Source organism: Quercus robur, chromosome 11 (genome assembly GCF_932294415.1).
Source record: "Quercus robur chromosome 11, dhQueRobu3.1, whole genome shotgun sequence".
Lineage (NCBI taxonomy): Eukaryota > Viridiplantae > Streptophyta > Magnoliopsida > Fagales > Fagaceae > Quercus > Quercus robur.
In genome coordinates, this window is record NC_065544.1 from 37,984,229 (window position 1) to 38,003,770 (window position 19,542).

At 35.2% G+C, this 19,542-nt stretch overlaps 1 pseudogene; it reads left to right on the forward strand.

Annotated features, from left to right (window-relative positions):
- Positions 1–500: 500 nt before the first annotated feature.
- Positions 501–8,797, forward strand: LOC126705000 (receptor-like serine/threonine-protein kinase SD1-8; annotated as a pseudogene).
- The last annotated feature ends 10,745 nt before the right edge of the window (positions 8,798–19,542 follow it).

Below are 19,542 nucleotides of genomic sequence, written 5' to 3' on the forward strand. Positions count from 1 at the left end.
TGCTAACCTCGCGGTAGCTACTGAAAAAACAAACAAAGAAGCTTGATGGCAGCCTCCGGTTATCACCTTCCTCTAAGTAATAAACCATTATTAGATTACAAAAGAAAATATCTTCCTTTTTTTTTTTCTTTTTCTTTTTTATAAACAGAAAATATCTTCCTGAACCAAACAATGTTAGGCAAACCATAAATTAAAACTTATTTTTTGTTGAGTAAATTAAAACCTGATTGGTAAGTTTACAAACAATGTCATGTCATATTATGTTCACTTGGATATAAATCATATAACATTAAAAATGATTGTTTCCAGCAAAATTTAAAATTGTATCACCATGGTGATGCTCCAGTGTAATTAGGTATTTGACTCAAGCCTTACCTTGTTTTAGGTGGTAAAAGTTATTAGACAAAGAAAATTTATGTCTTTTCAATCACAAATTTCACAGTATTCATAAATGGGCGAAAAGCACTGCTGACTAGTTGCATCCTGGTTGACCTCTTAAGTTTCCTCCCTTAATCCAACATGACTTTAGAGTCTCCTTCCTGGTTGCAAATTGCAGAGCTGCCTGATACAAATATGATTAGTATAATCTCCCCCCTTATTGCTTTCCTGCTTCTTTTTTTATGCCTGGGTTTTCAATCCACCAATACTACCACGGTACCACCAGTGTTACTGTCACGAATACCATCCAACCTGGCCAATCCCTGACTACCTCGGACACCATGTATCGCCTAATGGAAACTTCCAACTTTGTTTCTACTCTCCAAAAAATTCGACAAAGTATTACTTGGTAATACGATACAAGAAAGTTTCTGAGCAGAATGTAGTTTGGGTGGCAAACAGAGAGTACGGATTCATAGATTCCTCTGTTGTTCTTAAAATTAATCAGGATGGAGATCTTGTAATATCCAATAGCAGAATATATTTCCCGTTGACCAACACTTCAGCTGGCAACGGTACCTATGCCATGCTATTGAATACAGGTAATTTTGTACTCACAGACAGGGGCTTTTAGGTTTTGTGGCAGAGCCTTGACCATCCTACTGATTCTCTTTTGCCCGGAATGACTCTTGGAAGAAATGATTGGTCATTAAAATCATGAAAAAGTAAAGAAGACCCTGCTCCAGGATATTTCTCCCTAGAGCTGGAATATTGGTATCGACTGACATTAAAGGAGGGGTCTAAAGTATATTGGTCTATTTCAATCGATAGTTTTGATGTTTTATCTTATGATTTGGAGTGTGTTACTTGGCCTGTTAATAACGCTTCTCAGACTCAATTTTCGAGAATCGTGTTGGATGAATACGGGAAGCTTAAACTGCAGTCATGGTCAGAAGATGAGCAAAAGTGGAATTCCTCGTTACAGTCATCTGAGTGCGGGGATTATGTTGCATGCGGTACTTTCAGCAGATGCGATGAGACAGCCCAGGATCCAAGTGATTGATTGCCAGGCTTCAAACCCGTTTCTGCCGATGTTTGGAGCAAAGGAAACGTGCCCAGGGGCTGTGTGAGGAAAACTGCTCTGCACTGCAGTAATAATAGTGATGTTCAGAACGATGGGTTTCTTTCCATGTCTAGAATTGATTGGCTTGATAGTCCGCTGTCTTTCGACATGTCATTGGGAGTGGTAAGGAGTGTGAATCAGCTTGCTTGAACAATTGTTCTTGTATTGCTTATGCCTATGAAGATAATTACCGTTCCCATAAGAACAAATCTAAGTTCTCAGTATGGAATGGTTCTTTGTCATATCTACCAGACAATGATATATATGGACATGATTTCTATCTCAAATTATCCCCCTTGGATTTGCTCACCAATGGTAAGAAATATGAAGGGCTTCTCGTTATTAGTACTGTGGATTTTGTTGTTTCTTCTTAATTTATTTGTGTTAGAAAAATTGTTAAATGCTATCAAATTCACTCTTTCCTTTCAAGAGTGTTACACATAATAGAGACATTTATGGTTTAAATCACACATTCTCCCAACTATTGAATTATCAAAATATACATGTCACTCTTTCCTAACTTTTTAGGATTTTAGGCAAGTGGCAATTGATCATGTTATGAAACCAAAGGTAAAACTTGGGTACACTATCTTGGGTGCACTACATTTGCTTTCCCAATTATTTTTTATTTTTTTTTTTTGAGAAAGAACCTGATTGGTTTTATTAATGTAAATCAACTACATCCAATTGTAAAATCAAAACAATATGCGATGTGATATCTTCCATCCATACTTGAAAATCTAGTATGCGTAATGTATGTTTTGCCAAACTATGAGCTACACTATTGCCATTTCTCTTAATATGAAAATACAACAATCTTACATAATTTCTAGCAAACATCTTCGCATCTTCTACCAATAAACCCATTGGTCAGTAAATTAATTTTAATTTTATTGACCAATAAATCACAAAAACTTAGAAAATGTACTCTTAAAATTTAATTAGGCAACCTAAGGTAAGGACAATTAAATTCATTGCAAACAAGTGTTAAATTTTAATTGGATAAATGAGGATAGTAGGTACAAACTCATCTCAGCCTGAGGAGGTGCTTATCTATGGAATTGGGAAGCGAAACCAGGATGATAGTAGAGTTCTCTCGGAGTTACCAAGCAAGAGGCATTAGGTTTCCAAGGGAGATGTTTCTCAGGAAAAGATATTGGCGGAAGTTGGTCACCAGCTCCGCCAGATGCAATGAATCTCCTAGTTTGGAACTGTCGTGGGCTTGAGAACCTGCGTACAGAGAAAGAGCTTGTAAGTATTTTACGGACAAAAGATCCCTCTGTCGTGTAGAGACATGGACAGATGAAGCAAGGCTAGATCGTCGTACACTTAGCAATATTAATTTTGATCAGAAGTGGGGGGTACCAAGAACTACTAGAGGGGGTGGTCTAGTTTTGTTTTGGAAAAATTCTGTGAACTTGACTGTAGTAGATTCCCACAAGTACTACATTGATGCTGTTATAAATAAAAATGGTAATGATGAGTGTAGGTTCACTGGCTTTAATGGTGAGCCAGATTCCTCAAGAAGGAATGAAGCTTGGGCAAAGCTTAGAAGTCTGAACAATAGTCAAAATATTCCTTGGTTGTGCGCTGGCGACTACAACGAAATAATTAGACAAGAAGAAAAGATTGGTGGAGCTTTAAGAAGCTTCCACCAGATGCAACATTTCAGAAACGTGATTGATGAGTGTGGCCTTATGGATATGGGTTTTGTGGGTCGTACATGTGGAGTAAACATTTTGATTCTGGCCAGTCTATATGGGAACAATTAGACCAGGGTTTGGCTACGAACAACTGGTTTTTATTATTCCCAGGTACAAAAATTCACCACCTTCATTGTTACTCTTCGAATCATTTACCTTTATTTATTAACCTATCTGGTTTGGAGCTTCCTATAAAAAGGAAAGTTTTTCACTTCGAAGAAATGTGGCTGTCAGATGATAGATGTGGGGAAACTGTTGAAGCTGCCTGGACAAGTACTGAATGTTCGGACCCTAGTAGTGCAATTCTAAAGAAGGTAGCTAAGTGTGAACAGGACTTAACTTGGTGGAATAGTAATTGCTTTGGAAATGCTAGAAGGACTTTGGTAGACAAGAATAAATTGTTGGCTGCTGCAGAATTGGAAGCGATGAGAATTGGAAACAATTCAATTGTTCGCCTATTAAAAGCCGAGGTTAATGTATTGATCGATAAAGAATCTAGATTGTGGAGCCAAAGATCTAGAGTTTTGCGGTTGAGTAAAGGAGATAGCAATACAAAATTTTTCCACAGTAAAGCCACCAAGAGATTTCGAAAAAATTCAATCTTAGGCATTCGAGACCCATTTGGGAGGTGGCTGAACCAGGCAAAGGATATTGGCCAGGCCTTTATCAACTATTACACCGAACTCTTCTCTTCCTCAAATTCGACCAACCAAGGTGGGACTCTAGAAAAAATTCCCAAGGTAGTAACAGAAGATATGAATGCTGATCTGGGGGGAAATCTTTCATGAGTGGGAAATCTTGGATGCTATTAAACAAATGGCGCCATTAAAAGCCTCTGGCCCAGACGGAATGCCTCCGTTGTTCTACCAACACTTTTGGCCTGTGGTGGACAAAGACGTGACTAGCTCAGTACTCATGTGGTTGAACTCAGGTATCTTACCATCCCCTATTAACCATACTTTCATTACTCTTATTCCTAAGGTTGATAGTCCTGAATTGGTAACTGAATTTCGCCTCATAAGTTTGTGCAATGTTTTGTACAAAATTTTTTCTAAAGTCTTAGCAAATAAACTGAAAAAGTTTCTGCCCAACCTTATTATTGAGCACCAGTCAGCATTTGCAAAGAATCGGCTTATTACAGACAACATTCTAGTTGCCTTCAAAACATTGCATTGCATGAAAAATCAAAACTCTGGTAAATTAGGCTGTATGGCCCTCAAGTTAGACATGAGTAAGGCCTACGACAGGGTCGAATGGACTTACTTGGAAAATCTAATGATGAAAATGGGGTTCTGTGCAAAATGGACTTCTCTCATTATGGCTTGTGTGAGATCTGTTACCTACTCAATATTAATTAATGGAGAACCTAAGGGTCTTATTACTCCGTCTAGAGGGATAAGGCAAGGAGACCCCCTTTCCCCCTTCCTTTTCCTCTTATGTGTGGAAGAATTGCACGGTTTGATTGAAGATGCAGCTAAAGTGGGAGACCTTAGGGGCTTCTCTCTTTGCAAAAGAGCCCCTAAACTAACACATTTGTTTTTTGCAGATGATAGTTTGTTATTCTGTAGAGCCAACTTGGAAGAATGCAGCAATATTCTAAAGCTCCTTGGGGTGTATGAGCAATCATCAGGCCAGAAGATCAATAAGGAAAAAACAGCACTTTTCTTTAGTAAATCTACCCCACAAGCAACTAAAGACTCTATCAAAAGACTTTTAGGTGTTCAAGAGATCATGTTCTATGAGAAATACCTTGGGCTTCCTTCTTTGGTTGGAAGAGGTAAGAAGGCTAGTTTCAATTACATTAAGGAGCGAGTGTGGAGAAAGTTATAAGGGTGGGAAGGAAAGTTATTGTCTCAAGCCGTGCAGGAAGTTCTAATCAAGGCCGTAATCCAAGCCATTCTGTCCTATGCTATGGGGTGTTTCAAGCTCCCTTTGGGCCTTTGTCATGAGATTGAAACTATGGTCAAGAAGTTTTGGTGGGGTCAAAGAGGAGATAGAAGGAAAATCCATTGGTTGCGATGGGATGATCTTACCAAATCAAAGCTGGTTGGTGGATTGGGTTTTAGAGATCTAATTCACTTTAATGATGCTCTTTTGGCGAAGCAAGCTTGGAGACTGATGAACAATAGGGAATCACTTTTCTACAAGGTCTTCAAGGCCAAATTCTTTCCCCATTGCTCCATTCTTGATGCTCAGGACTCACCTTCGAGTTCCTATGCTTGGAAAAGCACTCTTAGAGGTAGGGATGTCATCTTAGAGGAAGCGTGTTGGAGGGTTGGTAATGGCAGATCTATAAAGATTTGGCAACACCATTGGCTGCCAATAAAGCATCCAACTAGAATTTCCTCTCTAGTTCTGGAGTCTATGGAGGAAGATACTGTGGACTGCCTGATTAATGCAGAAACTAGAAGCTGGAATGATGAGATGATTGACGGTATTTTTATTCCACAGGAGGCAGAGCTTATTAAAAAGATCCCCCTATCTCCATTTGAAGCGAATGATTTTATTTTCTGGCCTTTGTCTCCAAATGGACAGTACTCATGCAAGCTGGGGTATCGATTTCTGAAAGATGAGATGGAGTTCAACTGGCTTGAAGAACCTCCAGATTATGAAAAAGGCTTGTGGAAGGCAATCTGGTCTCTTGAGTCCCTAAACAAGGTAAAACATTTGATTTGGAGAGCTTGCAAGAATTCTCTCCCAACCAAAGGGAATTTAGTACGTCGGCACATCATCACTGACCACTCATGTGATAGATGTTCAAGGGGAAGGGAAGATATTCTACATGCAGTATGGAGTTGTACAAAACTTGATGTGGTTTGGGGAGCAATGGACCTATGGAGGTTTCGGGCTCATTTTACCTTTCAGAACTTTGGTGAGTTAATGGCTTGGATTATTAAAAATGATAAATCTCCTGAGCTATTTGCTATGTTTGTTTGGTCCATTTGGACTCAACGGAACCAACTAAGGACTCAACCTTGTTGTTCCACGTCCCATCTGGCTCAGTCTGCCAATGATAAGTTCCTTGAGTTCAAAGCAGTCCAACCAGCAACTCTTCCTAGACAGAGACAGCAACAAGTTACTTGGTCTCCCCTTGCTCCTAATGCCTTCAAGATTAACTATGATGGAGCAATCTTTGCCGACACTAACAGATCAGGTATTGGAGTAGTTATTCGTAGTGGTGATGGTTTAGTGATTGCTTCGTTGGTGCAACCGCTGAACCAAGCTTTCAAAGCAGTGGAGATTGAAGCGCTGGCTGCATCTTGTGCTCTTGAGTTGGCTGCTGACATTGGCCTTGACAATGTAATCTTGGAAGGGGATTCTAAAGTGGTGACACAAGCACTGGAAACAGAGGATGTGGGCTTGGCTGCTTACAGTTTGTTGATCAGAGATGCTTGTACCTTAGCTAGGAACTTTTCAGAAGTGTCTTACTCTCATACAAAGAGAGAGGGCAACAAAGTTGCGCACGGTTTGGCTAAGTTAGCTGCAAATTTAGCAGATTGTGTAATTTGGATGGAAGAAGTTCCACCATCTATTTCTCATTTTGTACAAGCTGATTTGGCCCCTCCTTTTCAGTGAAATTGGAAGTCTACTTTCTCAAAAAAAAGAAAATATTTAATTGGATAATCTAATGTGTTATATCTAAGGTACTATATCACAAACAAGTGTTAAAATCTTCTTTAATTAATTCGAGGTCGGTCACTACTTTACATTTACACTTGCTGAGTTTCAAAGTTTTTACCGGATAATCTTGGCTTTGCCATATTATTATTACCGATTTGTAATGCAAGTACATTGCATATATTTATTTATTTCTCTGATTTTCTTCGACAGTCCCAATCTCAAGGAATGAATCTAGCCCAGCAGTAACGCCTGGAGCAACTGAAGGAGTAATGCTTGTACGAGTTAAGCAATTAGTCGCCATTCTGGCTATATCTTTGCCTCTTGCAATGCTTATGTTGGGCCTTTTTGTCTATTGTGTATGGAGAAAACTCAGGATGACAAGCAAGGGTGAGAAAAGAATTGCTGATAAAGCTATTAAAGCAATCAAAATGTAAATTCCTAATTATTGCCATAAATGAATGTGTTGTAATTGTTCACTGTTCAGGTAAGGATTTGGTACAGTTAGATTTGGGCATGACCATAAAGTCTGGAAATTCGAAGCAGCTGGACGAAAATAAGCATGGAGATATCAAGAAAAAGGAAGTCAAAATGCCATCATTCAGTTTTCCAAGTGTTTCTACTGCAACTGATAATTTCTTAGATGCAAATAAGCTCGGAGAGGGTGGTTTTGGACCTGTTTACAAGGTATGATTATACATAAACGTAGTGCTTAGGATGAGGAATGTATACAAAGGTTTAACTCTTATCGACTTTAAACTTGCCATGTTAAAGAGAACGAACAGGCACTGCCAATTTGTTACTGCATCTGTTATAATCCCTACTCTATACATTTCTGTCGAGTATAATTTGGCTATCCTAATTTCTTCATGGTGGCCACAAAACTAAGCTTAAGGAAAACAATTTCAGGGAATATTACTGAAAGGGGATTTGGTAGCTGTGAAAAGGCTTTCAAGAAGATGGGGCAAAGGATGGGAGGAGCTAAAAAATGAAGCTATGCTCATAGCCAAGCTCCAACACAACAATCTTGTAAGAATTTTGGGCTGCTGCATTGAACGAGATGAAAAGATACTAATATATGAGTATATGCCAAATAAAAGTTTGGACTTTTCATTTTTGGTTAGTAATATTTCATATATATATATATATATATATAATTGTGATTGATTTCTTGGTCGATCTTTGCATATGATCTTTTAATTGTGTACAATTAATTTCTCATGATTGTAAAATAGATCCCCAAAAACGCAAGATTTTAGATTGGCAAACACGAATTCAAGTGATTGAAGGTGTTGCACAAGGGCTTCTTTACCTTCATCAATATTCTAGGTTGAGGATTATTCATAGAGATTTAAAGGCTAGCAACATTTTGCTAGATAGCGAAATGAATCCGAAGATATTAGATTTTGGAATGGCAAGAATATTTGGAGGAAACGAATCACAAGCAAATACAAATAGAATCGTTGGCACTTACTAAGTACAAACCAACATGATATGTGCTCAAATAGATTGAGAGACAAAACATGACTACTAATATTTTAACTTGATTGTGGTTCCAGTAGTTATATGTCTCCTAAATATGCTTTGGACGGCCTCTTTTCCATTAAGTCGGATGTTTTCAGTTTTGGTGTTTTGTTGTTAGAAATTGTGAGTGGTAAAAAGAACACGGGATTTTATCAAACCAATTCTTTCCAACAGTATCCTATTCGCCACCCCTTTTTTTTTTTTTTTGCAAAAGTTCAATTTACATTTTTTTTGTTAGAACTGGATATACTCATATATTAGAATTAATAAGTCTATTACAAAACATATTCGCCTTATCAAAGGCTAACAAGGTACCCACCACAAGTAGTGGTTCAACAAAAACAACAAAAGTAAAGTTACTACTAGTTCCCATCTTTGCTAACACATTTGCACATTGATTGGCTTTAAGGCATGCATTCTCTATCCATTTGTTAGGGATAGCTTTGAGTAGGTTCTTGCAGTCAAACAAAAGAGGTTCCATTAACATATTTACAGTATTATTGCCCCTCAACTGAACAATACTCAAAGCATCCATCTCTACAATTAAGCTATTTAAACAAAGTTCCTTCGCAAGAGTTTGCCCATCTATTAGTGGTGCCGAGAGCTCTAGAGAATCCTGCTATCCAGTCACTATTATGGTCACATATGAGACCACCCCTACCCGCTGCACCAGGACTCCCTAATGTTGAGCCATCTGTGTTGAGCTTGGCCCATCCCTCAGGGGGTTTTCTCCAAGTAACAGGAATTATAGTTCTAGAAATAGGAACTTTTTGCCTTTGCTCCAACGGCAAAAAACTCTAGCTGCAGAATTTTGGATACATTTCTCAGCTGTCTTTTCATCAATAGTGCTAGACCTAAAGACAAAATCATCTCTACAACCATAGGTGCCAAACCCCCATAAGGAACACTATTCTCCATGGAATGCCCATGAAGTTAGACAAAATGTCAGTTTTGCAATTTGTTTCCAACCATTCACCTACTGGCTTATTAAATGAGTCCCTTGGGAAGTGAAGGAACTTCAGCTTCTGCCAAAACGATTGGTCTAGCTCACATCCCTTAAGAAGATGATCAATGGTTTCATTACCTTTCAAACACAGCGAACAATTTGGACTAAGATTTAAGCCTCTTGAACCCAGCACTTCACAGGTAGGGATGCTGTTGTGCATACACAACCAAAGGAAGAATTGAATACACAGGGTAGTGTCTACTTTCCAAACCAAGGATAAGGACATAGTTTCTAGGTTCAAAGGGTTTAAACCCCTTACCAACAGGTACGTCGATCTTAGGGAGAGGGAGCCATTTTGGAGTAAGCCCATATAAGAGTATCTTTAGCACTAGTGTCACAAGAGAAGGGAGTGGCTTTCAGACTGTTAAAAATCCAATCTGGAAGAACAAAGGATAAATTTTGCAAGTTCCATCCAGTATTTGGATCATAGCATTGGTGGAGCATTGTCTGATCTTCATTTCTTGAGAGAGGGCCCTTAATAAGGCTTTGGAGAGTACCATTAGGGAGCCAGAAGTCATACCATAGGTTGACTAATTCACCATTTCTTACAGACCATTTCAGCCCCTTCACATAGATAGGACCACCTTTCTTACATGCTACCCAGATTCGTGAACAAGGGAGCTTCCTGCCCTCTTCAGATAATCTCCTAGGAGACAAGTACTTCTTAGCCAACAGTTTTGCCCACAGAGCCTCATTATCAGTAGCTAATCTCCAACACAGCTTAGTTAGGATGGCTTGGTTCCTGTACTTTATCTGATATAGACCCAGCCCTCCCATGTCTTTTGGCAAGGTTATAATGTTCCAGCTCACCATGTGCAACTTCCTTTTTTTCTTGTTTGATCGGATATAAAATCTCTTATCAATTTATCCACTGCATCACAAACTTTGATAGGTAGTGCATGGCACTACATGTAGTATTCCACTGTAGGAGTTGCAGTTGACTTAACAAGGACCAGCTTTCCAGCTTTTGACAAGAATTTCAGCTTCCATCCACTTAATTTGTTATGAACCTTCTCTATCGCAAAATTGAAAGCATCCCTATTCTTGCCTTGGTGGAAAAGTGGGAATCCAAGGTACCTTCCTAGGTTCTGCGTTGCATGGATTCTCAACTTTCTGCAAATAGTTTCTTTCCTCATTTCTGTAACATTCAAAGAGAAAAGGATGCGAGATTTTGCAAAATTCACCTTTTGGCTAGCTAGATTACAAAACTTATCCAACACTTCCATGATAGCTTCGCAATTTTTGGAGTTTGCCTTTGCAAATAACATAGATTGTTCGCAAAGAACACATGAGAAAAGCTAGGGCCATTTTTAGATGCTTTTATCATATCCCATCTCTTTTCTTCACGCATGGCAGTGATTTGGGCTCCCAAAAACTCCATACAAAGTAAGAATATGTATGGTGAGATGGGATCTCCTTGCCTAATTCCCCTTGAGGGTTGGAAGGGGTCTAACTTGCTACCATTAAAAAAAATGGCAATTGAGGTTGTGGAGATACAACTCATGATTAGATTAATGATGTTTTGAGGCAAGCCAAAGTGAGCTAATACCATTCTAATGAAGCTCCACTCTAAGTGATCATATGCCTTTCCAAGATCTATTTTTACCACCATGTATCCATCCCTCCCATTTCTACTTTTTAGGGAGTAAATCAATTCCTGATCTATGAAAACATTATCTAAGCCCCTCCTTCCAGCTAAGAATGTAGCTTGCATTGGCAAAATCAAGAAGGGCAGAAATGGTCTCAATCTCTAAACCAAGATCTACGAAACAATCTTATAAACAGTATTGCACAAGCTAATTGGTCTATAGTGGCTCTCAGTTACTTCTTATTAACAATTGCTACTTTTCATTTATCTATTAATATTTTCAAGTTTCAACAATCCACCCCCCCCCCCCCCCCACGTAACACACACATGCACAATATTTTAGATCCTTATGAATATAGTATTTTCTTGCAAAAAGAGAAAATCCACACAATAATATATATATATATATAAATATATAAGCAGAGACCTCATGTGAGAGTACATAAACTTCTGCCATATGGCGCTCTAATATTGCATTTAGCCTTTTTAACCTTTTCTCATTGAGTTGTTTTTATTGTTACCCAAAAAATCAAGTTAACTTCTTTTTACTATTATTTAATAGATGGGATGTTGTTAAGAATTAAACCAAACCTTATGAAAAGCTCAAACCCACTTAGTCCCTTACATATCATAACCTCATATGGGAGCACATAAGCTCTTGCCATGTGGTGCTCTAATATTGTATTTAGCCTTTTTAACCTCTTATTATTAAGTTGTTTTTACTGTTACCCAAAAAATCATGTTAATTTCTTTTTACCATTATCTAAAAGATGGGTTGTTGTTGACAATTAAACCAAACTTTATGAAAAACCAAAACCCATTTACTCTCTTACATATTATGACCTAAGCATGATCCTTTCCCATGTGTAGATGAAAGCCCAAACTCTAACCCACTTACAAACTCTCTTTCTCCTCCCTAATGCATAAATGAAACTTGAAAGCTAAGACCTTGACTCACTTAAAAGTTTTCTTCCTCCATATAAGCTTCCATTCACACTACACACACATTATAACTTCTTTACAAACAACAATTTCTAGTTCGGATTCATTGATCATATCTGAAATCAACGTTCCTACTCATTTTTCAAGTCATAATTCAGCCCTTTTGTGTAAACAAATGGAGATGTATGGTCAAGAAAGATATGCAATCACTCTAAAAATAAAATTAAAAAGGAAATGTATAGTCTAACATCAACAATCCCACCACTCTATTTTCTCTTCCTCTTCCAAAACTTCTCTCTCTCTCTCACATTTTGAGTGTTATATTAGGATTCCCCAAATTGAAGATAATATTCAATCTTACCAATGGGCTACACATTTGAAGGATTGTCTACAATGTGTTACCCAAAAAATCACGTTAACTTCTTTTTACTATTATCTAAAAGATATACTGTTTTTGAAAATTAAACCAAACCTTATGAAAAGCTCAAGCCCACTTATTCCCTTACATATTATGACCCAAGCATGATCATTTCCCATATGTAGATGAAAATCCAGACCCTAACCCACTTACAAACTCTCTTTCTCCTCTCCTATGCATAGATGAAACTTGAAAGCTAAGACCTTAACTCTCTTAGAAGCCCTCTTCCTCCGTATAAACTTCCCTTCAAACTACACACATTCTTCAACTTCTTTACAAACAATACTCTTCAACATATTTGGAAAAGCATGAGATTCTACCAAGTGGGGCATTCTATGTAAAGAGAATTGAATATTCTCAAGTACCACATCAAAGATAAGAAAAAAAAATTAAATATTGACATTTTGTTTCATATGGTTCAATATTTCAAGAATTTTCTAATTAAAAAATAAATATTCTTTGGTTCAATGTTTCAAGACTTTTCTAACTAAAAAAATAAACATTCTTTGTATCCTTTGGTTCAATATTTTAAAATTTTTCATCCCTCACACATACACAAAAAACTATTTGCATTTTAATTCACAATTTTCACCTCTTGCACTTCTATCCCTTTATATATACCCACTCATAACCTTTTATGTCATCCCATGTCAAATACACACAGAAAAAAAAATGATGTTATTTACCTTCAATCTTTCGACGACACCTATTTAGCTTTAACATTATTGTCTCATTTAATCCTAACATGTATAAGTTGCCTACAACCAAGGAAGGGGGGCATATATTTTATATTGAATGACAACGACAATTATGATTTTGATGTTAAGGTCAGACATTATGGATTTGTAAGTTTTGTAAATGATGTGATTGACTATGAGTGTTTGAGATGTTTATTTTGTTTTAGAATTAAGGAGAAAGAGAAAGACACATTTTATATCAACTTTTATTCTACAATATTCCTCAAAAGTTTTTTTTTTTTTTAATTTATTATTTCTCATGGGCAAAACTTAGGTACTGTTCCTTAGGTTCTCCTCTTAAAATTTAGCCATGTGAATTAATTCTCATGGAATGAAAGTTTATTTTTTAATTAAGTAACCACATAACTGAATCTTAAGAGGGGAACCTAAGGAGTAGTACCTAAGGTATTGTACCTAAGTTTTGTCTATTTCTCATTACTTCATTTGAATAATTATAATGGATATGCGGTGCAATTTATTATTGTTACTTTTTATAATGAACTCATTATTAATTTATTTGTGTTTTTCTTTGAAAGGTTTTTCACATGAATCAGTTATTGTTATAATTATTTCATAGTCAGAATTTCATTTAGCATGAAATAATTTTTAGTTGTTAAATGGACCCCAAATTATACAAAAATTTAAAATAATACTCTGAACATTTATGAACCTAAACTCAAAGTTGTAAACTTAAATAATATTAAACTCTAGATTTTATTATGTAATTATTCCAAGATCTATGTTACCCTTGAGGGCTTAGTCGAGGCAATATAGGGTTTTTGCTTGTATAACTTGATCCAAGTGATCCAACTCAAGCTAAGATGGAGATTTGTTGATGTGGCTTGTGGCTTCAATTGTGTCACCTGAAAGTTGGCAAACCTTTAGCTAAAGTCCACCATGTGCTGTACATATATTCAACCTTTTAACAAGTACTACGTGCGTGTTGTAATTAAGCATCTTATTGTGTGCTAATGTTTAATAGAGAGTGTTCTTTGGGTATATTTGGACTTTGAATTTCATGAGAGAGCGTTTATGCCAATATTGTAATCTCCACATTCATAGTGAAGTTTTCTCCTTGTTGCCGCTTGTGAACATAGGTATCACGCATGCCTACCATGTAACTCCACATGTTCTTTCTGTGTGTACTTACTGATTTATTTGTTCTCTTAGTTATTAGTAGTTTGAAACTTCACTATATTATTGCACAACATTTTTGTTTTCTTTCCCCAATATTTAAGGCATGGGAGTTATGGACAAGTGACAGGGGATCGGACTTGGTGGACCCACTACTTGATGATGTATCCTCTATCCGTGTGGCATTGAACGATGTTAACATAGGTCTTCTCTGTGTTCAAGAAAATGCAGCGGATAGACCTACAATGTCTGATGTTGTCGCAATGCTTAGCAATGAAAGCACAGCTTTACCTTACCCTAAACAACCTGCTCTCTTGAATATGAAAAGTGTGATGAAGGCAAAAACAGATAATAGCGGGGCAGAAATCTGTTCTGTGAGTAATGCAATTGTTTCAATTATGGAAGGCCGGTAACATTTTTGAATTAAAGCCATAAGCATTAGTATATCCTAGTAAATCATCCAAAAACTTTCAATTTCTTTGCCTATGGCCTAGCAACATTATTCAAATGTATTATGGTTCTGATATGTATCATCAAAAGATCCGTTGGTACCTGACATTCAAGAGATTAGCTTCTCGCATTGCTTTGGTGGAGACAAGCATGTCTGAAATAAAATTCAAGGTCTCTCTGTCACTTCAAAGTGGCAATGCTTATATAGGAAGTTATATTATGCCGGAGAACGTATATTTTAGTTTTTGTTACAGCCCTACAACAAACTATTTTAGAGTGATTTTGAGTGACAGGACAATTTTGCATTTGAGTAATAAATTTTTTCTCATAAATGAATGTTGATGACCTAGAAGCTTTGCAATAATATTCAAGAGAAATGTTGTGAATAAGAATACTTTAGGTTTGCAAGTTTTTTATGTAATTCCTTGCTGGAAAGCTCTCTTGGGGGATAATAGTTGGGAGACTCCAAAGAAGGCCTTAACATAACATACAGTAACAATTTAACCCAACAGTTTGAGACTCTGTTATGGTCAAATAATGTTATATCAATTTCTTTAGGTTTTTTTTCTTTCTTTTTTCATGTGGGACTTTCACACACGCATTTGTATCTAACAATCTTCTCCTCACATGTCATTATCTTATCAATTTCTTTAGGTTTTTTTTCTTTATTTTTTCATGTGGGACTTCCACACATGCATTTGTATCTAACAATCTTCTCCTCATATGTCATTATCTTATCAATTTCTTTAGGTTTTTTTTCTTTCTTTTTTCATGTGGGACTTTCACACATGCATTTGTATCTAACAATCTTCTCCTCACATGTCATTATCTCTTAATTCATTGTATTCCAGACTTCTTGATGGGTCACACATAAGTTCAAATAGCACAACTTGGTTTTGGATTTTTTCCTTCGCCGTGTTTTTTACTTCACCTGCATAGCCTCTCATGTGAGATCCATGAGAACCACAAAAAAACCGAAGTTGAGAATTTCATTATAAAATTTCAGTGGATTTTTCTCTTTCCAGGTGGATTCAAGTAACAGCTCCTACTGGACTTAAAAGGTTTCATTAAAGTTAAAATAAGATCTAGCATCTATCATGCTTTCCATTCTACATCACGATCTCTAAGTCTTAACCAAGTAAAAACAATCTTTGATAAGTTAAGAAAGGAGTGACACAGGTAGGTTCATAAATTCCGAATTAGGGTTTGAAAAAAATGCGGTCATATTTTCCCTTTCTATATTTAAATTTCCTTTTACATTTTATTTTTTGATGATAGATAGGCGACCCTTCAAAATATATATAAAAAGTTGGAGAAAGTTAATGGACACAAGTTTTATACCATTGCTCTAAAAGATGTGTAAACTTAAATAGAGGGAAAAAAAAAAAAAAAAAAGTAGTGAGTCTATATAAAAACAATAGTTCACCAATTACAATTATATATGTTATCAAGTTATAACAATATACGTAGTCTTAATTAGAAGTAGAAGAACCGGAAAAGCTATCACTAATAATTATAATAAGATAAGGATTAGAGTTTGATTACCTTTGTTTTACAAAATAATATCAAATCAATTCATTTAAATTTTCTTATTTAATTAATAGAGTTTGCAACAGTGGTAGAGAATCAAATATAGCTTTGTCTCTGTCAGTGTCAGGGTCCCAGGGAAGACAATGGTGAGGAGAAAAATACAATTTTGGTTGTGGAAAGTTTGAGTGTATAATCAGTTAAAAAGAAATTGTAGTGTGAGATAGATATAAGCTCGCCAGAGCTTAGCATTTTCTTGGTAGTTTCTGAGTCAAAAACTCGTGATTTGGATTATGATAGAAAAAGCATGTTCATGTCATTTTTGAAGAATTTTGAAGCTTGAAAGATGGACAACAATGGCGAATGAGCAAGATAAACAGAGAAGAAGAGAGGCGGAGAGAGTAAAACAAGAAAGTGAAAAACAAAAGAAAATAGATTTCTATTTCATCAAGCTTAATCAGAAATACATAGCACCTGCTCTATTTATAGGTTAAGTACATTACAGATTGGGCATTCCAGCGAGCACAACTGCTCTTAACAAACTCAGAACTAATCCCAAAATATACTCCGCAAATTCAGGCGTGACAGCCTGGCTTGAGAGACAGTTAGAGCTGAAACCATAACTGTATCTTCAACACAGAGAGAGAGAGATCGCATCAGATAGCTTTTGGGAGAGATGACTCCAAAACGGCACCGTTGAACACTTATAAAAGGTAGACATGAAACGGCACAGTTCCAATAAGTTGAACGACACCGTTTCTTCGTAACTCAGTTATATACGTTTAGTTAAGACACAAAACGGCAACGTTATGAGTCCTCTTCTTCTATTTTTGATTTCTGAGTTTCAGTGCTTCCTTTAACAATTTTCACTTCACTGGAAAAGCTCTCAATGAATTGGAAGTGGGAATTATGATTACTTATAAGTAATCATAATTAATACTATCATTAGTTCAGTTGACTCTTATTTTCCTGTCAAATTAATACTACAGATAATTCCTTCGTATAAATCAGTGGTTCCGTCGCTTTTCCACCACTTTCTTCTTTTTCAATTTGATTTTTTTCAAATAAAAAAGTGACGTAATAGGCTTTTCAAGTGAGAAGGCAATGAGAGCGTATTAGGTTTTTTTTTTTTAGAATTTCAAATCGGAAAATCAAACAACCGACACACGTTGGCTGAGCCATATATGGTATATAATTTTCATTACAATATCATTTTTTTTTTATATATAAAATTAAAATATCAGCCAAATGATGACTAACTATTACCTTTACATAATTTAACAACAAAAAGAAAAACTATTACCTTTACATAGAGCTCTCCTCGCAGTTGGTATAAGTTACACATATGTAAATCCCAACTTTATCCGCTTCTTATAGAAAAAAGAAGTGTTAGTTTTTTTCTTCTCAAATTGGTTCGATTAAATTTTCATTTGACTTGTCCCCTTGAGGATTCAACGTGTCAACTGAATCTTCGCATGGCTTAAGCTAACTCTGCCTTAATAACTTGGCCCAAAACTCCAAAAATAAAAATAAAAATAAATAAACTTTTTTTTTTGGGCTCAAACCTTCGCAAATATGCATCTATTTAAATGTACATCAGTTTGATATATCAATATAAATATTATATTATTATGTTTGGTCTTGTTGCAAGATGTGTATTATAAATTCACACGTCTTACTCAAAATTTATGGGAATTATAACTCATTCCTTCACATAAATATTATATATATATATATATATATATATCATTCTCATGTGAAAATTATACAATATTTAGGAAATATTAATGTCCTCCTCTCACATGAATAATGGATTACATTGAATTTATTTAATAAGAAATATTATTTTGTGAGAGGAGACTAAGTCATTATTGTACTATGAGAATATTATATACATACCCTATTGTTATGACTTATATTTGAATGGCAAATTATGGGAAACCTAACTATATTGTTTGATATTTTTTAAAAGAAAAATGCAAAGAATTCAAATATATATATATATATATATATTTTGGATCTTTTTATTGATAGGCCAAAGGAATTTATTTAGAATGATGACTCAACGCTATTATAAATTTGATTACATAAGCATTACAAATTGATATATCAGTGTTAAAACACAACAAATTAGTAATTAAAAAATTTATTTATTACATTGTAGATGTGTTACCGATCACATTCATTGCTAAATTAGTTTGTAAATATTTGGTAATAAAATTGGTTTTGTTTTTGGTATTTTATTTATTTATTATGCTATTGATGTGACACTAATCACATTCAGTTTATTGTCACATTAGTCTATAAACTTTTAGTCAAACTAGCCGTTATCCCGCATGTAAGATATTATTTATGACTCATTAATTTTATGAATACTATTATTGTTAGCCACACTTAATCTATGAAGTTTTCTACTAAAACTAAATTCAAACTAAATAGATTGGGGGGAAAATTCCTCTAATTTATGCTACCAAGAAATGTCACTAGATCATATTTCACATTCTCATCTACAAACCTGTTGGTTCCTAGGTGTCTTTCTTATATGATTTATGATTTATATATCAATTAGCTATAACAACTTCTAGAATTTCATGATACAACTAGAAAAAATAAAAAAAGCTATAGTGATGCAATAATTGAACTAAAAGCAACCAAAAACATATCCTTACCAAGTATATGCATCATACTGAAAACCAAAAATATAAATTGGCACATAATATGAAAAAATAAGCCTAAATACATTACAATGCTTCACAAGTAAAAACGTATATATAAAATCTAAACAAAATATTTAAGATAAACATAATATTTTGAAAATTAACATACCTCTCAGAACGAAAAACAAAGATATTGTGAGAAAAATTATGGAAGTTTAATTTTTAAGTTCAATGGAGGTGGAGATTTATATTGGACCAATGTGGAGATAAATAATATTTACCCAATTTATTAAATCTGACTCTTGCAATTCTACATTGAATTTAGTCTTATGCAAAAAAATGAAAAGTTTTCTTAATTCCTACATTTCCCATGACTTTTTAGATTCATTTGTATCTATTCAAAGTATGTAAAGTTATAAATATATACAAATTCTTTGAATTTTATTAATACATTGAAATAAATGCATTTGTCATTACTTAATAGTTTGACATAAATTCTAAATTTAGATGAGGTGAAAGTCTAAATGAAAATAATGTCATGCAATGTGCCGCTTGGTAGAACCTCATACTTTCTCACATGAAATCTCTGCCTTTATATATAATATATATTGATTGATTAGTGGAAATTTTAGCATTTTTGTTGTTGATATTGTGATAATACTAAATAAATAATTGTTTGCATTAAAAAATAAAAATAGTTTATACTTTGGCCCCCTAATGGTAATATTCTCTCTCTC